The sequence below is a fragment of the Crinia signifera genome, chromosome 19 (genome assembly GCF_055691185.1).
Source record: "Crinia signifera chromosome 19, ASM5569118v1, whole genome shotgun sequence".
Taxonomy (NCBI): domain Eukaryota; kingdom Metazoa; phylum Chordata; class Amphibia; order Anura; family Myobatrachidae; genus Crinia; species Crinia signifera.
In genome coordinates, this window is record NC_139226.1 from 93,444,724 (window position 1) to 93,472,707 (window position 27,984).

Consider the following 27,984-nt stretch of genomic DNA (forward strand, 5'->3'; position numbering starts at 1 on the left):
ATTCCATCTTAATCAGACTGTAAATGGATAGGACATGCAGATACTGCCCTTGTAACCTGTCCTACTTAGTAAATATGTATTCATAATAAAAGAACATGTCACAGTTAATGGCTTTTTTTATAAATCCATTAAATTGGCTATTATCAAATGAGGGCTTATAAGTAAACAATAAAAATAATAGACAAGGGGTGGGGGCGGCGTTATTTTTGTGCCTAGGGGCGCCGTCATCCCGAAATCAGCCCCTGACACAGGGTGCGACCTGACATTTGGTCTGAAAGAGGTATGAAATGCTTTAATTTGGTGGTCACTGTGATACCCTCTGCATTATATGGTGGTCACTGTGATGTTATTGCAGTCGACTGATGTTCTGTAGATTGTATAGTGGTCACTGATGTCCTCTGCATTGTATAGTGGTCACTGATGTCCTCTGCATTGTATAGTGGTGACTGATGTTCTCTGCATTGTATAGTGGTCACTGTGATGTTCTCTGCATTGTATAGTGGTCACTGTGATGTTCTCTGCATTGTATAGTGGTCACTGTGATGTTCTCTGCATTACATGGCAGTCACTGATGTTCTCTGCATTGCATAGTGGTCACTGTGATGTTCTCTGCATCATATGACAGTGACTGATGTTCTCTGCATTGTATAGTGGTCACTGCAATGTTCTCTGCATTGTATAGTGGTCACTGTGATGTTCTCTGCATTGTATAGTGGTCACTGTGATGTTCTCTGCATTGTATAGTGGTCACTGTGATGTTCTCTGCATTGTATAGTGGTCAGGGCCGGCGCCACCAATAGGCAGGTCTAGGCATTTGCCTAGGGCGCCGGCCACTGGAGGGCGGTAGTGAGCTGGAAAGCTCTACCACCGCAGCAGCAGCGGAGCAGAAGAGCCGGAGGGAGAAGCAGGTATTCGGTGAGTGAACACTCCCCCCCCCCCCCCCCCCCAGCAGCACGGCGACCATATTGCACCCACACACACACACACACACACACCGCGGAGAGAGCCGGAGGGAGAAGCAGTGTTCGGTGAGTGAACACACTCTCTCCCTCCCCCCCCCCCCCCCCCCGCAGCAAGACACACCACGCACCGCCCCACCGCCCTGCGTCCGGGCAGACACACCGCAAACCCCCTTCCCAGCAGGGCAGAGACTCCGCAATCCCCCCCCCGGCGGCCGGGCAGAGACACTGCGCACCCCCCGCCTGTCCCCCCGGCGGCCGGGCAGAGACCATGCGCACACCCCCCCCCCCCCCAGCAGTTGAGCACCGGGGCACCCCTCCCGCCTGGGGCGCTCCGATGCCTAGCACCGGCCCTGCCTATAGGTATTATCTACGGGGGAGGAGGACAGTCCTGAGCCATGTGACTTCAGGTGACAGGAAGCTTCACCCCAGGGCAATACACAGAAAACTGACAGTTTCATGATCGATATCAAAAAAGCAAACCAGCTTTAAGAAATAACCCTCTGGCTGTTCCAAGTTGCCCTTTGGTACTTGTTTTACGTTTAGCTTCCACTAACACCCAAATAGGAGTCGGCTTATATACACAGACCTACCAACAACACCCACAGGCATTCATTCCAGGAGTTTATGTGGAATGAAGATATTTCGGTTGTCACTATGAGGGGCGGTGAAGGTATTTCCCATACGTGCCAGTCATTAATAACACTCCTGACAGCATGCTTTAGGGAGGCTAATACCAAGGTCTTGCCCTCACCTGCCAACCAAAACAAAAGCGGAATGTGAAACTTCTACATGTGTATTTGTGCTATATACGATTATAGACCAGTTAAAAGCCCATCAAAATGACGGCTTCTGCAATGCACTTTCACGTTGAGCTGTGACAGTTGTTACTTCCACTTTGAGCTGTGACAGTTTTTAGCCCACAAACTCTCCACCCCAGTCCCTATCTGCTCCTACCTCCAATCTCTGGCCAGTATTCAATGAGAAATGTTCTCCGTGCATGGCGAGAGATTTTTTCTCTCGCCATGCACTCTCCGTGTTCCGGAGCCTCCTGCTCCCACTCAGAGCCGCCGAGAGGCAGGGGGGGCGGGTACATTTTACCTGGGCCCGGGCCTGCCAGGGGGGCCCGGGTCCAGACTCACACTTTAAAAAAAAAAAAATTGTTGGGGCTGCGGGAGGACTAGTGTCCGCCCGCCCGACCACCCGCCCATGTGTCCGGCCACCCGCTTGTCATGTGCGGCTGCCCCTGCCTTCCCCTTCCCCTGCATATAGTGCACATTCAGTCATTCAGTCAGCGAGAGACAGACGCTAGAAGTCATAGTTCACCTCTAGCGTCTGACAGGAAGCACAGCTCTGCACTGGTAATGCTGCCGGGCTGTGCTCCCTGTCAGATGCTGGAAGTGAAAAATGACTTCTAGCGTCTGATCAGCGGAAGCAGGGGAGAGTGAGACTGACAGCCAGGGCTCTGCACTGCTGGGCTGGCCCCGCCCACCACACTCGGAGCAGCAGCAGCAGCCAGGCTCCGTGTGTCAGGGACAAGCCCTGCTCCTGCCTCTTCCAGCTCCTATATGTCTGCCTTTAGCTGCCTGCTCCACTACACTGCCGGGTCCCTGCACCACAGGAGGGAGAACACAGCCAGGTGAGAGCTGTATCTCCTGGGGCAGTGGGGGCTGCAGAAAATGTGTATGTATGTGGGGTGGGGGTGGGGGTGGGAGGAGTTGGCTGGGTGTAATTTAAAACAGAGGTTTTAATGGCTTTAATATGATTTTTTTTTTTGGGGGGGGGGAGGGATCTGTGTATAATGTAATACTGTACAATGGTGTGCGTATGTGTGTAATGTAACAGCAGTGTGTGTGTACTGGCTGTAAGATGGCATGCTGTGTATAATTTAATATAATGGTGTGTGTGTGTAATGTAACAGCAGTGTGTGTGTGTGTGTGTGTGTGTGTGTGTACTGGTTGTAATATGGAGTACTGTGTATAATTTAATATTATGTGTGTTATGTGGCAGTGTGTGTATGGGGGAGCTGTGCGTAATGCAGGGCCCGACAAACCCCGGGGCCAGGTCACCATGGGGACCAGAACCTGCGGGTGACCAGATTTGCCAGGTATCAGATCACACTGGGCAGAGTGGTGGTTTCTGTCAATGCAACAGCCGGGCAGAGTGGGGGACAATCCCCCTGGCTCCGGCTGTGTCAGATCAAGTCCGCAGTGTGGAGATGGCTTGCGACCAATCGGAGCTCGCACTTCGGGAGCCAAGCAGGAGCAACAGTGGTGGCTCCTGATTGGCTGTCAGACCACAAGCTCCAATTGGCCCTAAAGCCACCTTGAGTTTTGAAATAGCCACGCCGTGGACCTGATCTGATACAGCCGGAGCCAGGTGGATTGTCCCCCACAGCGTTTGTCATTATCGCGCATTGTAGCGGTGGGGAGGGAGAGAGAGGGAAGAGGTGGAGGGGTAATCCCTTATGGCAAATAGCATGTTACCCCTGGCAAAGAGTATGCAACCCCTGGCATCAAGCAAGTGGTATAATATGTAATGGGTGTGTAGCATGTATAATAGGCATTGCAGTTCACACATTTTCATCCTGGCTCCTACATTTTTAAACATTTGCCAAGCCCTGGTGTAATGTAATAGCATGTATGTACTGGGTGTAATGTGGGGGAATGTGTGTAATGTAATATAGTGGTGTGTACTGACTGCAATATGAGGGGAGGGTTGTGGGGTAGATGTGTGTAATGCATACTTATATATGTATAGGCAGCAAAAGAGGCAGAAGTTTTCTTTCACATGTTTAGTGCAGTGTTACAGGAAGCAACATCCGTAGCTGAATCAGGCCCAAAGTGTTCCAGAGTTTTCTTCTGCCACTGCAGGAAAACCCCATAGTGGCCATAGGTGCGCCCATAGGTGAAATAGACACACCCTCTGGGCGGAGCATGACACACCCTCTCAGCGACACATTGCGTTCTTTTAGCAGCTCAAATCTCCCTGAAATTAGTTTTCAAAAGTAGGCAAGTATGATTAACCCCTTGGCAACAAGCTAGAACCACTGGCAATGGAAAATACCCCCCCTTGGCAACGAGCATTTACCCCTGGCAAAAAATAACCCCTTGGCAACATCCAATAACCCCTGGCAATGTATATTAACGCCTTGGCAACGAGCAAGAACCCCTGGCAACAGACATTAACCCCCCCTTGGCAACGAGCAAGAACCCTTGGCAACAGACATTAACTCCTCTTGACAACAAGCAATAACCCCTGGCAATTCATATTAACCCTTAGCCACCTTAGCAACGGACAATAACCCCCTTGGCAACGGACATTAACCCCCTTGGCAACAAGCAGGTAATTTATAATTTATTAGAAGCCTTACTGTGGGGGGCAACGTGGTGTGGAATAGTCATTGTGTATCGATTTTTGTGTGACATCCCATTTTTTGGGGACGGTCCTGCGGGAATTAAACACTGCATGCTTCTAATAAGGCGGGGAGGCTGAGGGCATGGCCAGCAGTTCACACAGCACTGGCCATGCCCTCACAGCGTCAAAACGGCGCCCAAAATTTTTTGGCGTGTGCCTGCGGCACGCACATATATTCCTTTTTCCGCTGCCAAAGTTGGGAGGTATGCACCTCTTTTCTGTAGCTCGCCACTCCAGGGGGGGGGGGGGGCCCATGACGCTGTTGTACCGGGGCCCAGGATTTCTCTTGGCAGCCCTGCTCCCACTATTCAACGTGTTAAAGACTCGCCGCCACTCGCGGCGAGTCTTAACCCCTGCAGCGGACGAGCGTCCGCGGCAGGGAGCTGTCAGGGAGCCGGGGGACGTAGCAGCCAAGAGAGATTAAAGTCTCTCTTGGCTGCTGCAGGGGATATGGGGAGGGGAGCAGGGCTCCCCGGGACCCAGGCAGCACAGGCTGCCCCCCCTATAGCCAGCGGGGGACCCAGTATTCACTGTACCCGAACGTGCTTCGGGTGCAGTGAATATATGAATATCTAATGAGCGGCTCGAGCGCTCCGGCCCCCTGCTGGCTGCACTGTGTAAAAAAAAAAAAAAAATTGTAAAAAAATATTTTTTTTTTAATTAAATATATATTCATGTGCTATAGGCACATGAATAAAAATAACATGGCCCTTCACAGAAAAAAAAACCTGATTTTTTGACACCAAAATTAAAAAAAACACCCTTTTAGTTTAAAAGTTCACATTCCTGCTCTCCATCAAAAGATGGAGAATTTCTACACAGAGAGAGACGGCGAGAATCACTTAGAAAGACGGAGAATATTTCACATTGAATAGGGTGGCTCGCCTTTGGAGAAAAAAAACCTCTCTCCACCGCGTGAAAAGCACAAACTCTCCAGAAATCACAGCGAATTTTTCTCATTGAATACTGGCCACTGTCTTTACAGCTCCCTCTCTCCATATCCAGCAAGTTTGCTTTCACTTTCTGTTATGACATCTTTTAGCACACAAAGAAGTAATTTAGGGGTATATTTATTAAGCTCATAGTTGCCTACCCTCCTGCATTCTGCAGGAGACTCCCTGAAATAACAACAATCTCCCTCTCTCCCTCATTAGTCTAGCAAGCTCCCTCATTTCACTTAGTCCACATTACACTGCTACATTTTTGAGGAAAAAAATGGAATGAGAGATAGATACATTTACATTGAATCATCAGCACCATTTCCCAGCACTTTACCAAGTATACAGTAGTAACTCTTACTGACTGCTTTGGGGCTCATCTACATTTGGTTATACTGTAAGTCACTTTAGAAGATTCCTCTCAGATGTAGCAGTACACACCCACGCTTCTAGGTGCCACGTTCACAATCTCTTTTCGCAATCTCTCCATATATGGAACTAGACACGCACTTTGGGTGGAGCATGACACACACCTTCAACGGGGTGCTGTGCAAAATTCTACTACCAACTATAATCTACCTGAAACTAGTTTTCAAAAGTAGGCAAGTATGATTAAGCTCTGTGAAGTGATAAAGTGCCTGGTACTTTATCACCGGCCAATCAGCTCCTACCTGTCATTTCTCAAACCCAGCCTGTAACTTCACAGTTTGGAGCTGATTGGCCAGTGATAAAGTACCAGGCACATAATCACTTCACCGAGCTTAATAAATCTGCCCCTTAGTCCGTTGAGAAGCCTCTAGTGGTCAGGGTCAGTTTCTAAATTCATTCTTTCCTTTCCACTGTGGTAATAATCAGGCACGTTCTGCAGCAAGTACCCAGAGATCCCAGCCCTCTGTCTCTTGCCAGGCAGCGATGCTCTCCACTTAGCTCCGGCAGATGATTTAATCAGTCTCCAACATTAGACTGGAAATATGGGGATTCTTAAAGCCATTAATGAAAATGAATTCTTGACTCGAGTGCCAATTAGCATGTGTGATTTGTAATAAACACACCACAACACTGCATATTATTATCAGCCGAGATTAGGAAAGGAGGGATGATCCCCCAGGCTGATCAGCAGAAAAAAACACGTTACTAATCTACAGTCGCCGGCAGTCACAAAGTGGAGGAGTTTTTGTGCCCTGGACGCTGTGGGGCCTATTAAAAAATAATGCCATCCCTTCCTGGAAATAAACATTTCTTATCGCCACATATCGTGGGGGTGTGGATCACAGGACATCAAAATGTAGACATGCACAAGGTCGACACTGATAAAAGGTTGCTACAAGCAGCAGTGACGACATGGAAAAGGTAGACACAAAAGCTTGAAATGAGTTCTTCACAGTTGTTTTTGTTATCAATTTCAACACCTGCCGACATGGACCCCGATTACTTTAGCACATACATTTGCATGGCGAGCGTTGGCCCAGGTGCTTCACTCTACCACTCCACTTTACCGTTCCCAATCCACGTGGATGTATGAAAAAGTCTTTTTTTTTCTCATGTGTGGACCATTGCCACGTCCACCTTTTGACAATGTTCACATTTTGGTGTCGACCTACTGACTGATCACTTTTACACTGTCAACCTATATACCAAATCCTATAAGATATTCTCCCGGCGAAGACCTTGGCAGTGAATGGACACCTTTTCTGGTTCTAGCTGCTGTTGAACTACACATCCCAGCATGCCCTAACACAAAAACTGTGAAAGGGAATGCTGGTATGTGTAGTTCCACAATAGTTGGAGTGCTACAGGTTGCCTCCCTTGCTGTAAGACATGGAAGCGGGTTGGGAAAAAGAAGGCCCCTCCCTCTGATAATACCGCCCTATCTCTCCACCTGCCCTGGTCATTGCCCTGGTTAGCCGCCCAGCCCTTGCCTACACAACTGCCCAGTGTCTTCATTTTGGTCATCCTGCGCACCCTTGAAACCAAGTATGGGTCGCCCACATCATTTTCCGGGCCTAACCCACTCTTGGCTTCGAAGGTCAAACAAGAGTTTAGATGGTCTGCGCTCACGTGGTGCTGATAGTGGAAGCGGGGAAACACTTTACCAGGCTTTGGCCGTATTACACTAAATCACTGGGAAAAGCTAAAGACCGCAAAGGATATTTGTTGTTTGATGGAAATTGCTGAACTACAAGTCCCAGCAGACTGCTGAAGAACAATACAAAACAAAAAATACACAGTAAAAATCACTGTTTCTTATACACCCAAGGGGATACGGTTACTAGGTTTACAAGCATTAGGTCTACACCACTAGACTGACATGACTGAAGGTCGACATGACTGAAGGTTGACATGGGTTAGGTCGATAGGGTCATTAGGTCCACACATGAATTAGGATGACATGGGGTTTTTCACAGTTTATTTTGGAACCGACATGTGCCGACAGGCGGCATTTCATGCCCTACCATCCACTATGGAGTGGTGGGAGAATAAAATAATGTGTTGAGCGTAGCGAGGCACCAAGCCCGAAGCATGGCGAACACAGCGAGCCGCGCGAGGGGACGCAGTGCTATGTTTCAGTGTCCATGTCGACTGTGTCCTAATGAGCCTGTTATCCTAACCCGTGTCGACCTTCAGTCATGTCTATCTTCCTGCATGTCGACCTTCAGTCATGTCGACCTTATGCTTGTCAACCTAGTTGCTGTCTATCCAATGATCCATACCCCACCCAAAACCTACTCTATACTTTGCTGAGGCCCAGCTCCACCCTGTGGCATGCTGGAGTCAGTACACCTAACCTACACAACGTGACGACATGACAGTATAAACATCTAACATTTAGGCAAGTAAATCCAGCCCAATGCCATTAATAGCGACAGCTGCTGGTATGCACCATCTTTCGTGATGCAATGGGTCAATGAAAACCATTGACTTATAGCCAATCTCCTTCTTCGGCCAATGGAAATGTGCATAGAAAATCATATAAAACGCGTTTCGCCACTGTACACTAGGCTTAAACACATTGGAAAGGCCACATAATGTACAATGACAGTTAAAGGTCCTTTTGCTTTCTTGCACCATTTTGCCATAACGTCAAACCACCTTTTGCCCCAGACCCATCAGTGACACCCCCCCCCCCCCCCATCTGTTTGCTACTAACTCTATCAACTATAATACAAATATATGGAATGGGATCATTCGTCAGACTGCATTTAGGTCTACAGTCATTAGGTCTACCCCACTAGGTCGACTGGCAGGAAGGTCGACCTGACTTAAGGTCGACATGGGCCAAGGTCGACATGACTTTAGGTCGAATTTGCATAAAGGTCGACATGAGGAAGGTCGACTGGTCATAAGGTCGACATGGGTTTTCACTGTTTTTTTATCCGAATGTCGACACAGTCGACATGGACACAGTTGGCAATGAGAATCGGACCCTCGCATGCTTCGGGCACGGTGCCTCGCTGCGCTCGGCACACTATTTTATTCTCCCACCACGCCCTAGTGGATGGTAGGGCATGAAATACCGCCTGTCGACTCAAAAAACAGTGAAAAACCCATGTCGACCTTATGACCAGTCGACCTTCCTCATGTCGACCTTTATGCAAATTCGACCTTAAGTCATGTCGACCTTGGCCCATGTCGACCTTAAGTCAGGTCGACCTTCCTGCCAGTCGACCTAGTGGGGTCGACCTAATGACTGTAGACCTAAGTTCATTCTAATAGATGACCGCATTCCAAATAGGAATATATATATATATATTTTTTTTTTATTTATTTTTTTGGGGTGGGGGTAAAGTGGCATATACATCTGCTCCCAAAGTTCACATCATTAGGAGCTGGGTACATACACACTATGGGGAACTTAGGGCACCTCAATCAATAGGACATGGTAACATTTTAATACGGTGTTACACGGTAGCAGTTACAGTTTCTATTGACAATAAATAATTTGTCCTCATGTAACCAGAAATCCTGGACTGCTGGAATTAACCTGCCAGGTATCCCAACCATCCACAGGGGGGGGGTACACATGTCATGAAGTCAGGACTAAATGAACCAGCTGCTGGTGTCCTGCCCAACACGGGAATCCGCTTCCCGCACACAGGAGGAATGCTTTCCCACACAGCACTTCCCCGATATCAGCGGAATTAGCCAACATATATCTAGATTAATAGGGATCACTGTAACAGGCTTTAATGTGTCCTTCCGTCTCTGGATCCCTTCGCATGGGAAAGGTCTTTGTTTAAATACTTTAGAAAAACGTGTCTGTAAACATGATACAAGTTACATCTCGGATTGGAATATTTTGTTGACTTCCCAACATGACAGCAATTATAAATAGAAGGAGTTCAGAGTGCTGGAAGAAATGCAAGGAAACCATAGTACATACTAAATCCATTTGTCTGGACAACCGTAACCACCCGTCCCCCTGAGCAACGGCCAACCAGATCTGTCCAATCTGGCCACCAACATGTCTGGCCTGGTTGAAAACTTGTCTGGCTCTATGAATGTACAGGCCCCCCACGCCCATGTTCACTAGGGGTATAGGGTTAGTAAATAACAGTGAGGGTTAGGGTTGGGCTGCACCGAGGGAGGCTCCGCCTCCAGTTCAGTCAATTTTTGCTACAAAAACACCCATAGAAAACAATGGAAGCTGCTTTCTTGCCAAATATGTCAAGCTTCGGAATGAAAAGCCATTGTAGCATATAGGCTACACTTTTCTAAAAGTACAGGGAGAGGGATCTGTAGCATCCCACTCCAGCACTCTCCACTCACACATAACCAATTGGTAGACCATGAGAGCGGTGGCTGACAAAAACAGAGAGTAATGTCATTACAAATACATAAGACAGTGTAACGGTCATGGTCCTGGACTCAGGGCAAGCAGAAGAGAAAGCGGCCTGGTCAATTTACTCAACCTGTGTCCCATGCCATCCCTACAGTGAATAGCTGTCAGCATGGCCATAGGACCAGCCATCCACCAATCAGCATGCTGACAGCCATTCACTGTCTGGCTGCAGGCTGGGAAGTAGAGAATGCTGCCTGGCCTCTCCGGGTGTGTAATTCTCAGATCTGCTTAGCCGGTTTCTCCACCTGCCCCCCCATAATAAGCTTTGTAGGCACCAGCTCTGCTCAAAAAGCCCCTGACAATTGTGGGGCCTAGTGAGACTATACATTAAGATAGTCTTGATTCCATCTGCACCAGGCACAATTTAGAAAAAGAACCCATCCTTCAGCACCATAAATACCACAATGAAACCCCGTAATGCTAAGTATAGGTCCGTATACAAATTCATTGGCCTGTGAGTATGGAGCTCTGTTATTCACTGACCCCTAACATTACACCGCTCACCAGGAGGACTGGCTGCATGATCACTGAGCACGTCTGCCCAAACCCTTACAATCTACAATCTGTAAGGAATGTCTCTAAACGTAGAATAATTAAATAAATTGAAGGCACGCAATGCAGCTGGCAGAGAAAGACAATAGTAAAAAACAGAATGCATATAAAAATGCCCAATTATGTAAAATTGCATATCATTTTGTAAAATAGAAGAAAAAGAACAGGGAAGGGGAGCACCTGGCCTTCCTCACATGGTACAGCCGGTACGTGCAAATATCGCATGTACAAAAGAAAACATTAAGAAAATAGTCTCCCCCATCTTATAAATTCCAGATTTCCATACAGATGAGCCAATGAGTGAATATGGACCCCATTGTGCTGGCTGCTTATGTATACCCATTCCAGATCTTCCGAATATCAGAGCCAGATTCATTTCTTCAGCTAGACGGACGCTCGGAACAATAAACATGGCAAATTCCTTCCATAAGGGAATCCGTTCGTTGTGTCTGTTTCCTATTTCACACAATCCCAACTTTCAGGATTTACAATCTCGGGCAAAATATGATTTTTATTTAACACAGAATGAGAGGCAGAAGCTCATAAAGGCAAGAGGAAACACGGGCATAAAATGTTTTCATTGGGGGATTTAGGACCACCATGATCCTATAATGAAAAGGGATCATTAGATCTTGGCCTGGACATTGTACTTTACGTTGGCGGAAAGCAAACATCCAGATGGCAGAACGAGGTCAGGAGTGGCTCGGCGCTCACCTAACTGGACCTTGGCTCTGTGGGTACAAACTGAGCAGCGACCTCATTTTTACATTATATTTGTCTAGGTCCCTCCAGAACTGCATTAAAAGTTTGGTGGGCCCGAGTCCTTATGACCGGTTGGTCCCTATGGCAACACAAATGAAATATTTATTATACATGTGATCACATAAATTAGTTCCTGTCCTGCAGGTTTGTGTGAGACTAAAATGCAGAAAAATCAAGTTGGTTATATAGTACCGGTCCCACAGGGTGGCTGATTATTAGCCAGGGGTGGGGGGTTAGGGAGGTACGAGAGGAGTGGTACCACCTTCAGTGACTGCCACCAGAAGGTGGTACAAAAATTTGCAATCTCTGCGGCCCTGAGAGTTATATAGTGGGAGAAGAGTGACCCTCTGCAGCAGCACAGAGTATATCAGGAGATGGACTGCATGTGACAGGGCCAGTGACATAATGGGGGAAATTTACTAAGATGTTTGTTCTATTTCCCATGTGATGTTGCTATGGGCAATCAATCAAAATCCACTTCTTATTTATTTAGCACCTTTTAGAACAGGGATGGGCAATTGCGGCCCTCCAGATGTTGATGAACTACACATCCCAGCATGCCTTCCATCAGTTTCAGCATGGCCACATAGCAAAACTAATGCAAAGCATCCAGGGATGTGTAGTTCACTAACATCTGGAGGGCTGCAATTGCCCAGCCCTGTTCTAGAAGATAGTAGATAGTATCTGATTGGTTGCCCATAGCAACATCACATGTGAAATAGAACTCACATCTTAGTAAATTTCCCCCAATGTGAGGAGGAGAGGGGAGTTATATAGTGGAAGGAGCAGGGTCCCCCAGCAGCACATAGTATATCAGGAGATGGGTTATGTGTAAGTGAGGCAGGGCCGGCGCTACCCACTTAGCAGCTCCAGCAAAGCATGGAGGTGCCATGCTGAAAAGGCGCTGTCTCCCTCCCTGCTCTGCTAAAGCTGCCTCAGCCCTCACTGTCACTGCCTCCTGCGCGCCTGTCTGACAGCGGGCAGGCGGCAGTATAAAGAGCTGCTCCCACTGCGAGTGCACACAGCCTGCAAGTCGCCCGCAGTGCCTGTCTGACAGCGGACGGCAGTATGGGGAGGCTGAGCAGCTCCCTGCATAACGCACACACTGTCCTCCTCCTGCTACCTGCCCCCTCTTCCTCACGGACACTTGCGCTGAGGCATGTAGCGCTGTCTGTGAATACCTGGATGACATGTCATGTCCAGATCCGCCCCTACCCATTGCTCCCTGCCCGTCAGCTGCCAAACAAATGACCAACAGGCAGCAGCGCCGCCTCCCCTTCCTTCACTCTTCTCAGTGTGCTGTGCCAGTGCCACTGCCAGTCCTCAACACTCCGGCCCCTCTATCTCCTCCCCTCTTCTTCCATCTCCTCCTTCTCTCCCCTCCTTTCCCCCTCAGTCACGAGTGGGGTGTAATGGCGTCCTCGGCGTCCTGCCTACGCAGATAGAAGAGGAGGGACTACACAAGAGTTAAACAGCAAAAGAACAGTGAGTCTTATTATACATGTTTATAACAAATTTTGTAATAATTGTAGATTTTTTTTATATTAAGACACATTTAGACACTTTTTAAATAATGGGTTGGGTTATGTGCCTAAAGGTGGCCATACATGCTACAATAGCAGCGTGAGATGCGATTTGCACTCCCGCAGGCATCGCATTTCACAGTACAAAAAGTATGTGCTGCACATACTTTTTGTACTGCTTTCGGATCGCATCGCACACACATTGCATGCATGCCGTGCGATGGGATCTAGCCCATAACGTATGCGATTCTCGCAGCATGTATGGGCACCTTTAGTGCCTGCAACATTTTGCGGACATAGCAATGAGATGGTGTATGCATACATGTACATGCACCTGAGATCCTCCAAAGGATCGCATGTTGCATACGCTCCCACAATCGGGCTGCAGCTTGTTGCAATGGCAATATGAAAGGGCGCAATGTATGGGCAAATGTATGGTTTGCAGGAGGGCGCCGGACACCCTAGCACCGGCCCTGAAGTGAGGACAGAGCTGCATGTGGCGGAGGCAGTGACATGATGTGAGGAGGGGAATGGAGGCAGCAGGAAGCCACGGACTGAGAGTTATATAGTCGGAGGAGAAGAGTTCTCCTCTGCAGCAGCACAGAACCGTTAAACAACAAACATCTGTTTAATCATGGTTTAAGGAAATTAAGTAATTAGGGATATTTAACACACACATAATGTGCAGGACGTATTGGAAATCATTCCTGCATTAGGCAAAGTAACATAGAATACTGTGGGCCCCATGGTTCTTAATGGGAACTGCAATTTGGAGAATTTATTGAATGCAGAAAAGCTTATTACAGTAGCTTGTAATGTAACCCTGATATCTAGCAACAGCTGAGGATGTCATCAGCACCTGTAACATTATCAGCGGATTATCGGATGCTCCCCAAACACAGGCAAAAGAGACACTGGGCAGAAGCTCATCCTCTCATCGCTGACCATGCTGATAGGTGTGAGGACAGGGCATAGCTGTTACCAGGACTCTTATCACTCATCCCGACATTCATTGATGTATAATTACTGAGATAAATAATAATGTGAAAACAATTGATAATTGTTTCATCTACGCCCCTTAATCCCCTGGCTCGTATCTACGGATAGTTTATCTGCACAGAACCAGCAATTTACAATTCAGATCGTTCAAACAGTGATTGGGGTTAGCAGGACACACAGACCATGACTGTTTGGCCTCATGTGTAATGAGCATAGATCGGGGATCCGGACAGTTTACTGGCGTTTAGTAATCCGGCAGTGGGAATACCGGCCCTGGAATCCTGACACTTGTGAGAAGACCACCACTAGACACCGGCACTAGAATCCCAACTGTCAGCATCCCGAACACAAGTATGACACAGGGCAGGTTAGGGTTAGGCTGCTGGGGGAGAGCATTAGGCACAACAAGGGAGGGATTAGGCACTAAGGAGCTATAGTTAGGCTTAGGCTGCGGGGATGGGTAGGGTAACCGGTTAGGCACTAAAGGGGTGGTGCAGAAAGTCTTGACTCAGAAATGCTGCACTGGTACGCGCTTCTCACCACCAGACCTAAGAGGACGCGAGGCAGAGATCACCTTCGCTGCAGCAACTGCCGGGTATCGTGTAAGTGTCCAGGTGCACCACCGGAGGGTTAGGGACGCCAGCCCTCAGTACCACCCAGCACTTTCCTTGACCACCAGGAACTTGTACATCTGCACGGACTGATACTCCAGCCGGTGGACCCCCAGCCCAAGTGCCTCTTCCCACACCCACAAGTGTTCCCCACAGTCAAACCCCCACCACCCACCAGCAGGACCTCGGTGCTCATACCCACACGGAGCCCCCACTGGTCCCCCAGCCCACCCAGGTCGACACAGGGAGGCCGACACACACCAGAGCCTGTGATAGCCTGTGGAAGACACATCAGTGAGATCCACAGTGCACCACTGTTCCAGTGACGCCCACCCCCAGGGTCACCACCCCCACCCTACCCCAACCTTTTGTTGATAGACATTTTATCCTACTTGTACCAGCTACAATAAAGAGAATTTGTTTCAGCACCATCAGTCTCACAGTACATTTATACCTTGGTATAAAGGATCACCACACACATCAGAAGCCACAGAGTGCGCATCTCTATCCCCAATACAATTCTCACCACGCATATCGCACTTGCAAATTGGCGGATACTCGATGCAGCTGGTATCCGGAATCATAATAGATTGACTCTAGCTCGAGAGTCAAAAGGTCAACCACTATTGGTCAACAGGGTCAAAAGGTCAACATGCAGTTTTATCAAAATTTTGAGCTGACAGGCGGTATGTCATACCCTACCATCCACTACGGCGTGAAGGGAGAATATAATAATGTGCTGAGAACAGCGAGGAACCGTGCCCGAAGCATGGCCAGCGCAGCAAGCCATGCGAGGGGACGCAGTACACTTAGACGGTGTCTATGTCGACATAGGGAGTGAAGGAGGGATTGGCTGCTACCTTATCTCTTACCTAGATTTGATACATCTCCGGCACATACAGTACCTTTTCTAAGTTCGATGGCCGTACTGAAGTACTGTTAGCTGTGTCTACATGAAACTCATTTCATATCCTACACTTGATCACAAAGAACACAAAGTCCCCAAGCTTATTAGGGGCATGCTGCTGTGTGCTGTGCTGTACTGTGGTATTGGCTGTACTCTGTATATAGTGACTGTGTATATAGGGGCACGCTGCTGTGTGCTGTGCTGTACTGTGGTATTGGCTGTGCTCTGTATATAGTGACCGTGTATATAGGGGCACGCTGCTGTGTACTGTGCTGTGCTGTGGTTTTGACCGTGTTCTGTATATAGTGACTGTGTATATAGGGTCACGCTGCTGTGTGCTGTGGTACTGGCTGTGCTCTGTATATAGTCACTGTGAATATAGGGACACGCTGCTGTGTGCTGTGCTGTGGTACTGGCTGTGCTCTGTATATATTGACGGGGTATATAGGGGCACGCTGCTGTGTGCTGTGGTACTGGCTGTGCTCTGTATATAGTCACTGTGAATATAGGGACATGCTGCTATGTGCTGTGCTGTGGTACTGGCTGTGCTCTGTATATAGTTACTGTGTATATAGGGGTACGCTGCTGTGTGCTGTGGTACAGGCTGTGCTCTGTATAAAAGGCAGTGGTGTAGCTAGGTGCCACAGTGCCCGGAGCAAGGGCATGTTTCGCGCTCCCCCCCCCCCCCTCCCCAATTTGTAGTATGCTCTTGCACTGCGAAAAGGGGGCGTGGCCTAACATTATACCACACACCGTTTTGCCCATTGCACATTTTGGCAAACTTGTAATACCCATTACACATAAAGCCACATGCATCAATTTAGCATCAATAGGGTTATCCATGTGAGGGATGATTAAAAGTTATTAACTCAGTTACTAGGTGAGGATGAAGAGTAACAAATGCACTATCCCTTTTATATAGGCCTGACACCTCTGGTAACCATTGTGACCACAGTCCGGTATTGGCAGGACTTATGATCTGTGGATGGTGGTTAATTACCTGCTGTATGCCAGCGAATTCTGTGGTGCTGGCCGAGTAATATTAAATTAAATGATTGCACTGGCTGCTAGTAAACACTGAGCCAGAGATGGTTATTAAAAGAACCGAACGGTGCCATGAGGACAGTAAAGAAGCAGAGAGTGCTTTGCAATGGACTTTGAAGTGTGACGTGCTGTGAGTTGGACATTGAAGGGAGGAGGGAGTTTTGAGAGGTGAACAGTGAAGGTGGGAGTGCTGCGAGGTGGACTGTGAGTGATGTAAAATCGTCAGATGAGCAGCAGGCTCTCAGCGGGGTGTGCGCTTACCGCTCTTGAGAGTTCCTGAGGCTGGGTTACTCACATCCCGGCATCTATAGCAGTGCGGGCGGCAGCGCTAGCAGGGTTTTGGGTGCTAGGAGCGCTAGGTGATAGACAAAACTAAATAAAAGTAAATAATAAAAAGTAAATAAATAAAAAATAAATATAACAAATAAAAAATATATAAATAAAAATAAAATGAACAAATAAAAATAATATTGTTATAAATAATAAAAGAAAAATACCAGTATACAAAAGAATGTGACCTGAGAAACTAAAAGTTAGTTTGCAATGTTTACACTCCTCTGGAGTGGTGGAGTGTGCGTCCCCTAACTTTCCTTCCTAACTTTGCTATGTGGCTAAGTTACCTTCAGCCACGTGTCCGTTCTCCAGTCCTGGAGATTGACAGCGGGGATTCGAGAGTGTCTTCTGCCAGAGCCTGTACTCGCGGCAATCTGCTTGCACCGCAGCTCCTGCTGCAGCGGCAGGGGTGTAACTAGAACTTTGTGGGCCCCATAGCAAATTTTTGAAAGGGCCCCCAACTCAGGTCTCAACTAAAGTCAGCATGTCTATTGTTGCACAAGAAGTGTGATAAGGGTTGCCAGCATTTTAATGTTGGCACAGAAAATAACCCACTCCTTCGTGAATATATATATATTTTTTAATAGTTATTCTTTATTAAAACGCTCTCATACATACAGTCATACATACACTGCTTCTCACATACATACATACATACTGTACATTCATCCACCTTCTTTCTTATATATACAGCACATCCATCTACTGTATATATCTATACACTGCCTCCCACATACATACAAACATACATAAATACATACATACAGTCAGCATCCTAGTGTACCTGATGCCAACGTTGGCATCAGGACTGCCTTCAGATGGAACTGCATACTGACAGACGGCATCCTGAATGGTAGTATACGGAAAGCGGAAGGCTGGGAAAAGGGGGGACTAGTTTAGCTACTAGTGGGGCAACTTAGGCTGCAGGGGAACATTATGGATAGGCTGCGGGTGTAGGGGAAGGCCAGGGTTAGGCTGTGGGACTAGGTTAAGACACTTCAAAGGGGGGGGGGGGGGTAGGTTTAGAAAGTGTGGTGCGTGGGTTAGGTTTATGCACTAGTGGGGATGGGAAGGGTTAGGCTGATGCAAGGGAGGGTTAGGAGGGGTAGGGGAAGATGGTAAGGGTGCTACAGAACCCGTGTCATGATTCTCAGTTTCAGGATGGCGGGGTCAGTCTTTTGACCGCCAGCATTCTAAAAGCCAGGATATCATAGGTATCCCGTCATACACTGCCTTCCTCATACATACACTGCCTTCCTCATACATACATACATACATACATACATACATGCATACATACATACTGTACATACATATGCCACCCACATACATACATTCCTTATACATACAACATACATACACTGCACTGCCTTCAACATACATACACTGCCTACCTCATACATCCATACACTGCCTCCCACATACATACACTGCACTGCCTTCAACATACAGTACATACACTGCCTCCCACATACATACAGAAACACAGTACATACATCCTGTATATACGTCCATACATACACTGATTCCCACATCCATCAATCCATATATACATAAATATACTGACTCCATACATATACTGTATACCCCAAAGTCCCCCCACTGCTACCCCTTAGTGCCAGGCAATCTTTGGGGAGTTACTTCAGGGAACCACTGGTCACAGAACCATAACAAACAAACAACAAAAGTCAGCTTACCACTGTCTTAGTGCTGGCCTGGAGCTGCTGCCGGGCTGGGACCCTGTCACTATCGCCAACACTATAATGCTCCTATTAGCGGGCAGCTCGCTGATGATGTGTGTGGGGGTTGTGCGTCTCCTGTCACATCTTCCGCTATGCACCGTGCTGCTGGGACTTGGCCCTGTACCTGCCGCTGGCACTATGGTGCTCCTAGCAGGCAGTGCGCTGCTGCTGGGCGGGTGCAGGGGGGTTGTGTCTCCATCACTTCCTCCTTTGGCGGTATGCTGCTGCCGGGTGGGGGCCCTGTCACTGCCGCCCGTGCTATAGTCAGCCGCTGGCAGTCGGCTTCTGCTGCAGCAAACTTCCTGGGGGCAGAGCAGGTCGGGGTAACCGGCAGCAGAGTGCACGGCTCCGGCGTCTGGTGACATTACCGCGCCTGGAGCATGTGCTCCGCCGGCTCCACCGTAGCTACGTCTCTGATAAAAGGGCATGCTGCTGTGTGCTGTGGTATTGGCTGTACTCTGTATATAGTGACTGTGTATATAGGGGCACGCTGCTGTGTGCTGTGCTGTACTGTGGTATTGGCTGTGCTCTGTATACAGTGACTGTGTATATAGGGGCACGCTGCTGTGTACTATGCTGTACTGTGGTATTGGCTGTGCTCTGTATATAGTGACTGTGTATATAGGGGCATGCTGCTGTGTGCTGCACTGTACTGTGGGATTGGCTGTGCTCTGTATACAGTGAGTGGGTATATAGGGGCACGCTGCTGTGTGCTGTGCTGTACTGTGGTATTGGCTGTGCTCTGTATACAGTGACTGTGTATATAGGGGCACGCTGCTGTGTACTATGCTGTACTGTGGTATTGGCTGTGCTCTGTATATAGTGACTGTGCATATAGGGGCACGCTGCTGTGTGCTGCACTGTACTGTGGGATTGGCTGTGCTCTGTATACAGTGAGTGGGTATATAGGGGCACGCTGCTGTGTGCTGTGCTGTACTGTGGTATTGGCTGTGCTCTGTATATAGTGACTGCATACCTCCCAACTGTCCCGCTAAACGCGGGAACGTCCTTCCCGCGGCCTGCAGTGTCCCGCTGCGGGGGGGGGGGGGGGCAGTTGGGCGTCCCCCCCCCCAATCTCACAGAATAGACGCTGTGTTTGCATCTATTCGTGGCCGAAAACGAGGGTGCGACCTAATTTGCATAAGCCGTGCCCTCATTTGCATACGCCACGCCCCTTTTTGGGCGCTCGCGTGGCTTCGCGCGAGTGTCCCTATTCTAGACTTCAGAAAGTTGGGAGGTATGTGACTGTGTATATAGGGGCATGCTATATATATTGAGCCCTGATACTAGGATCCCGGTGCAGCTGTCACAGAAGGGGTTAATCCAGGGTTGCCGACCCTCCCGGAATTTCCGGGAGTCTCCCGAAAATCGGGTACCCCCTCCGGGCCCCCGGAAGGGTGGGCAACCCTCCCGAATTCAGGGGGGACCCCCGCTGACCCCCGGATCGCGGCATTAAAATGCCGCAATCATCGGGTCTCAGAGGATGGGGCGGAGCTAAAACGGCACAATCGTGTCATTTTAGCCCCGCCCCCTCCATGGAGATCCGTGAATTCGCTGCTTTAACAGCATGGGGGCGGGGCTTAGTGATGTCACTCGTAAGCCCCGCCCCCATGAGCGGCTGCTGAAACTCTCCTCTCCGGGCCCGGAGAGGAGAATGTTAAAGTCAGCAACCCTGGGTTAATCTCTGCCGCTGTCTCCCATAGTTACAGTGTTGCTGATATCTGCAGAAGCCAAGCTGGGAGCTGGAACCACAGACCAGCAGCACTTTACTATATACTCCTATACATTATACAGTGCCACTTCTATATTCCTGTATAATGGGTGTAATTCCCAGTAAGCACCACTGACAGCTGCATAGTACCACTTCTATAATGCTGTATACTCCACCCGCCCCATTGTTACATGAAGTGGTACTGTGCAAAATATAATGAAATATAATGCTAATTACACCCATTGCACAGGAATACATGAGTGGTACTGTGCAGCTGTCAGTGACATTTACCGAGGGGATGTGGTCATTTGGTCTATAGCATGATGGTCGACATCATTAGGTCAACATGGGAAAAGGTCGACATGGTTCTTCGTCGAAAAGTCATTAGTTGGACAGTGTTTCGGTCGATAGTAAAAAGGTCGACATGGGGTTTTTCACGATGTTTTGAGCCGACATGTGCCGCCAGGCAGTATTTCATGCCCTACCATCCACTAGGGCATGGTGGGAGAATAAAATAGTGTGCCGAGCGCAGCGAGACACCATCCCCGAAGCATTGCGAGCACAGCAAGCGATGCAAGGGGATGCGGTGCACTTTAAACTGTGTCCGTTGACATTCGGATCAAAAAACAGCGAAAAACCCCATATCGACCTTTTGACTGTCGACCTAGACACTGTCCAACTAATGACCTGTCGAACTAATGACGTTTCGACCTAGAGCCATGTCGATCTTTTTCCACGTCGACCTAGATTCATGTCGACCTTTTCCCATGTCGACATAATGGTGTTGACCTAATGACTGTCGACCATCATGCTGTAGCACAAATGATCTCAACCCATATGAGAACTAAATCTATTGCACATGATTACAGAAGTGGTACTGTGCAATTGTCAGTGACATATACTGAGAATTACACCCATTTCACATGAATACAGACAGGGTACTGTGCGATTGTCAGCGACATATACTGAGAATTACACCCATTTCACATGATTACAGACAGGGTCCTGTGCGATTGTCAGTGACATATACTGAGAATTACACCCATTTCACATGAATACAGACAGGGTCCTGTGCGATTGTCAGTGACATATACTGAGAATTACACCCATTTCACATGAATACAGACAGGGTCCTGTGCGATTGTCAGTGACATATACTGAGAATTACACCCATTTCACATGATTACAGACAGGGTCCTGTGCGATTGTCAGTGACATATACTGAGAATTACACCCATTTCACATGAATACAGACAGGGTCCTGTGCGATTGTCAGTGACATATACTGAGAATTACACCCATTTCACATGAATACAGACAGGGTCCTGTGCGATTGTCAGTGACATATACTGAGAATTACACCCATTTCACATGAATACAGACAGGGTCCTGTGCGATTGTCAGTGACATATACTGAGAATTACACCCATTTCACATGAATACAGACAGGGTCCTGTGCGATTGTCAGTGACATATACTGAGAATTACACCCATTTCACATGAATACAGACAGGGTCCTGTGCGATTGTCAGTGACATATACTGAGAATTACACCCATTTCACATGAATACAGACAGGGTCCTGTGCGATTGTCAGCGACATATACTGAGAATTACACCCATTTCACATGAATACAGGCAGGGTACTGTGCGATTGTCAGCGACATATACTAAGGGCAGGAACTTTATTACAAATGTAAGTAAATAATATTGCCCCCATGGTAAAACTAATTACAATGGGGGCAATATTAATTACTAATTAGTAAAAACTAATAATTTTTGTTACCTCCTTAATCAACAGCATATACATGTGCCAAAAAGGGGGTGGGGTCACTGCTCATAGTGGTGGGTTCACAGCTCATGGGAGGAGTCACAGAGTCTAATGGTGGCCATACACACGTAGATTTATCTGGCTGGTTGGAACAAAAACATGGTTATGGATGAGAGCACATGACAGTTGACCATTTGCTTGGAAATGCTGGAAAACTGACTAACTGTCACTCATCCATAACCATGTTTTTGTTCCAACCAGCCAGATCTGAAGATAAATCTTACTAGTGTATGGGCACCTTTAGTCTCGGGCTACGCCCCCATTTCTCTGTCGCCCTTTTAGTAACTGTATTATCCCTACTTTTTGCTGCTTTTACCAACTGTAAAACTGCTACACATATCCCAATTTTGTATCAGTATATAGAGGCGAGTGTATGACAGTGTTATGTTATGGTTAGAAGACACTGAGATATATACAGTAATACCCACTAGCAGGGAAGTAAGAATTGGACATAAGCTTTTATACACAAAATATATCAGTAAATTACCAACATGTACAATAACATTGTTGTCAATAGGACATAAAACTTTCCTCCATTATAAAAACACATTTTTATTAAAATGGTCACATATCGCCTTCATCCACCCGCCAATTACTCTCCAAACCGCTGAATTGTAAATCCATAGGTTTGCACCACTTATCCATAAACACAATATGAGACTCTTAAATTTTATCTGCATAGCGGCCATCTTGTTCTATGACATCATTATGACATCACAAGGGCCCTGTGGCAGAAGACTTTCTGGCAGCACCAGGAGAAGAAGCTTATTTTTTCTGGTGTGCTTTATCTCTAATTTTTGGGATTATTTGCCTAATATAGTGACATAATGGGCTGTCTGTGCAGTAAAATGTGCATCCCTGCACCCAGCAGGAAGGTAAGTGCGCTGTTATATTTATGGTTTGTACATAACATATAGAGGATTATCACAGGCCCCCATAGGGGGAGCTCACCTGATATTGGGCGTTTCTGGGCAAGATATGGGGGTGATTTGTCCAGTTCTGTAGCCTAAATATGGGGGATAGGTATATTGCATTGTTATTCTCAATGTGTATTAATTTCTTTACTTTCTTTTTTTGTTACTTGTTTTGAACATCCATAGGGGGAATTAAAGTGTTTTGCATGCTGGCGACCACCAGATGGCACATTATTTTTATGTAGCATTAGGGGTACATGGGTGGGTGACTCTCCCTTTATGTAGCATGATAGGGACATGGGTGGGTGATGCTCCCTGGATGTAGCATTAAGGGGTACATGGGTGGGTGATGCTCCCTGTATGTAGCATTAGGGGTACATGAGTGGGTAACGCTCCCTGGATGTAGTATTAGAGGTATATAATGTGGTCATGTTGTGTAGTAACACTCACATTTCACCATTAGCCTCACAGGATCTCACATTATCAGCACTGAAGCGTCTATCACCCCACCTTGCTGGGCTTTGTAGTTCGGCAGCACTTCTGCTGCTGTCGCACGGTCCCATCTGGAGACCCCTCTCCCATGTTTGGCTGTGTGCTCCTTCTCCTGCCAGGTGCTGCCTCCTGCCTGACTAACTGCCACTAACTGCCCATGCGCCATGGTGACCAGGGTTGTCAGATCATCCCTGTAATAAGCGCACATATGAAATACACAGGTCCCAGGAGTCAGAGTTAATACCAACTTTTATTATGTCCAATGAGCAGTCAAGTTTAGTCCCAGAAACTGTGTGAAAAAATCTTGACTGTTTATTGGATGTAATGACAGTTGTTATAACCTCTGACCCCTGGGACCTGTGTAATTCATATGTGCACTTATTAAAGTGATGATCTGGCACCCCTGCTGGTGACCCTCATACCAGGGGAAACGCAGAATGTAAGAGGGGGGGTTTCTCCCAACATGACCCATTCCAGGAGGGACTCAATGCTCTGTTCCTGGGCTCCCCTCTGATATTATGATTGCTGTCACCTAGGTTTAACTAGTTACTTGTTAAGAAAGGTGATAGCAACCATAAAATAAGAGTAGGATGGCCAACAACCATCGATGATTCATTGTGATTGATGGATTATGGCTGATGTAGAATAAAACATTTTTGCCATCGATGGGGGAGAATCAGATGGTTTGCCATCGATCGATGGTGCAACATAACACCTGTGATGCCCTGCCCATGGTACTGATTTGTCCATGAGCCAGTCTGTCACATAAAAGGGATGACCATTGGCTGGTGAAACCACAGTTACACACTGTAGATGGCTACCATCGATGACTACAAGCAATATCACCATCGATACCGCAACCACACCGATGTTCATTCAAGAATAGAGCATTTGATTGTTTGGGTCAAGTTGAAGGTATGTATCACGTCATTGCCCCACCCACTTTACATGGGTAAGGGGGCTCAGCAGACTAAGTGGGGAAGTGCTGGCAGGAGGGGCAAGGCATTGCGGGAGACTTACCTGCTGTCCTGGGGGCTATAAGGGATTTATGGGAGTCTCCTGGCCTATCTGGAAGAGTAGACAAGTATGAGTTTTGCCTCTTTGCCATGTCTATCCCATGTGTTCTGTGAGCTCAGATATGTCAGCATTGCATGTAATGTGGATTCCCTCCTATACAGGAGTTATTGCTCCCTCCCTGCTAGGGATGGCCATTGACCATCGATGATTCGAAATCCTCGATGGTTCATGGCCGATGTCGAATACTTTAGCCATCGATGGGAGAGAATAAGATGGTTTGCCTCCGTCGATGGAACAGCAAAACGATGTTTTTGTTTTTTTAAGTGCCGGGACAGTGAGCATAGCTCCGCCCCCGACACCCGTGAAGCCCACCCCCGTGTTTTGATTGGCCCACAGGCCAATCAAACAAACACAATGGATGACCATCGATATGTAAAAATATCGATGGTCATCCATAGCATAGTTTAACACTTTCGATGGCCAGTTGCAGAATTGCCATCGATGGCAATGGCAACGATGGCCATCCATTCTCCCTGCAGTTCTGCAAATGTAACTATTCTCCTTTTGGCATGCTGCCAATTATCTGCCAATCACCTGAGAGCTCAGATTGCAGCAGCTGAATACTTTTGCCATCGATGGGGGACAACCAGATGGGTTCCCTCCATCGATGGCACAGCAAAACTGATGTTTTCCTTTTGTTTTGTTTTTTTGAAAGTGCCTAGCATAGCTCCACCCCTAACAGCTGCAAAGCCCCACCCTGTATTCAAACACAATGGGGGAGATTCTCTAAGAATCTCCGCCCCCCTTCGCCGCCCATCGCAATTATAATTATTGCATATGTTCTAACATATGCGATAATTATAGCAAAGGACAGCTCTTGCGTTAAAAGCTGTCCTTTGCGGTGAGAGTCGCCGGGTCCCAGCAGGTCCCGGCGGCTCCTTCCTCCCTCAGGCTCACACACCCGGCGCTGCTGCTGCGCCGGGCTCTCCTCCTCCCTGCACCTGGAAGAGGATCAGTGCAGGGAGGAGGTCACAGGTCCGGGCAGCACAGCTCTGTGCTGCCCGGACACAGGTAAGGGGGGAGGGGGCGATGCGGGGTGGTGGAGGGTCGGCGCGTGGCGGCGGAGGGTTGCGGTAGAAGCCCATTGGCTTCTATGGGGCATCGTCAGATTTTGAACCCGGCGGGGGGATGCTTACAACATCCCAAAATGCGGTAAAAAACCCGTTATCTGGGTTTTTACCGCATTTTTAGCTTAGAGAATCTCCCCCAATGAATGACAATCAATAGGTAAAAGTATCGATGGACATCCATTGCATAGTTTAACACTATCGATGGCCAATTGCATGATTGCCAGGCAACCTCATTTTTGCAATATATATAATGGAGAAAGGACCTGTCACTCAGGTCTTAGAGCTGCAATCCTTGCAGTGATGTACTGGCTCCTGTGCCTCCTTGGGTGAGGACAGTGTCCTCCCTAATGTATACCAGATATACACTTGTATAAGCCTGAGGGCGGGAAATAAAATCCCGAAACGTTGCTGATAACCTATATGGTTGGCTGAAGTTTTTTCATTGTGACAAGTCCGGTGTGTGCAGCTTTTTTCGTGACTGCATACCTTTCTATTGGAGCGGGCACCCCGGCGAATGAATGAGAGAGTGTGTGCACGCCATATCGTCTACTATATATATATATATATATATATATATATATATATATATATATATATATATATATATATTCACAATGGTGACGTTACAGCTGGTTCCACTGCCCTGATCTGTTCTATTGCTTCCATGGTAGAAAGTGCTTGTACTGTGGAGAGTTCTGTAGTCACAGCTCATGATGTCTCTTCCTCTGGTCCTTACAGCCTGGCAAGTCTGCGAGGCTTAATGGAGAGGCCAAGCACTGCACCAGCGTGCAGCCTCCCGTACCCAATGTTTCTGGCGGACTTCCTACTAAACCGGATACTACTCTGGTCACAGAGGACGCAGCGGCAGTCGTGGCAGAGCTTCTGGAGTACCTGATCAGTGAAGGTAAGCTTCCCCCAGGTGCAGAGGCGTAAGTTCATTACAACAAAGTTAGAGATAATGCCGCCCTCCTCCTTAACAAAAAAAGAAAACAAATATTGTGTTTGTGTGTGTGTGTGTTTGTGTTTGTGTGTGTGTGTGTGTGTGTGTGTGTGTGCGTGCGTGCGTGCGTGCTGGAGCCCACAGCGGATTGGCAGGGCTCCAGCTACGCTATGAGAGAGTGGCTGGTGGATCAGACTCATGCATATTCAGGTGCACCGTCACTTGCAGCAGCACAGGCTGAGTGGTACCTGGAAGGAGCCGTCCTGTCCTGTATTACAGGTGTTAGCAGGGCTCCTGGGATACAGCCAGATAACTATGCGGGAGCACCGTCACTTGCTGCAGCACAGGCTGAGTGGTACCTGGAAGGAGCCGTCCTGTCCTGTATTACAGGTGTTAGTAGGGCTCCTGGGATACAGCCAGATAACTATGCGGGTGCACCATCACTTGCTGCAGCACAGGCTGAGTGGTACCTGGAAGCATAGGTGTGCGCACATTGAGTGTTAGGGGTGCACAGGCACCCCCTAATGCTGTGCCCACCCTTATGAACACCTCTGCCACTAGCAATACCAGCAAAAGACTTTTGCTTTTTAGAACTGTATTCCATTAAAAGAAGCACCTATCAATCAATAATGTGTGTTTTGCATTGTTAATTGTACTAGACCATTGTCATATCCCTACATACCTGCGTCATCCATATATGTTTGTGACATTATTTGCATGTACTGTTACACAGAGTAATTAGAAGATTAAAACTGAAATAGGCAGAAGATTATGTTGTGGCTGAGATATATTGTAGCGAGTGCCAATAGATAATGGTAGACACGGCTGATTGGTGGTGTTAGACACGCCCAATAGGTGGAGCTATGCACACCCCTTTGATGGTGCACCCCCTAATAAAATGTGCTGCGCACGCCTATGCCTGGAAGGAGCCGTCCTGTCCCGTATTACAGGTATTAGCAGGGCTCCTGGGATACAGCCAGATTACTATGCGGCTGCTCGGTCACTTGCTGCAGCACAGGCTGAGTGGTACCTGGAAAGAGCCGTCCTGACCCGTATTACAGGTGTTAGCAGGGCTCCTTGGATACAGCCAGATAACTATGCGGCTGCTCCGTCACTTGCTGCAGCACAGGCTGAGTGGTACCTGGAAAGAGCCGTCCTGACCCGTATTACAGGTGTTAGCAGGGCTCCTGGGATACAGCCAGATAACTATGTGGGTGCTCCGTCACTTGCTGCAGCACAGGCTGAGTGGTACCTGGAAGGAGCCGTCCTGTCCCGTATTACAGGTGTTAGCAGGGCTCCTGGGATACAGCCAGATAACTATGC

The 27,984-nt window shown here is 47.8% G+C and overlaps 1 protein-coding gene and 1 long non-coding RNA gene across 3 annotated transcripts in view; one reads left to right on the forward strand and one right to left on the reverse strand.

Annotated features, from left to right (window-relative positions):
• Positions 1-27,984, reverse strand: part of MEGF6 (multiple EGF like domains 6) — a 372,940-nt gene that overhangs the window by 151,571 nt on the left and 193,385 nt on the right. The gene's annotated exons all lie outside the window — the stretch shown is intronic.
• Positions 2,453-27,984, forward strand: part of LOC146041908 (uncharacterized) — a 30,944-nt gene continuing 5,412 nt past the window's right edge. The window contains exons 1-2 of the long non-coding RNA XR_014463660.1: positions 2,453-2,598; positions 26,460-26,625. This is a non-coding gene — a long non-coding RNA (uncharacterized LOC146041908). The remainder of the gene's footprint in view (positions 2,599-26,459; positions 26,626-27,984) is intronic.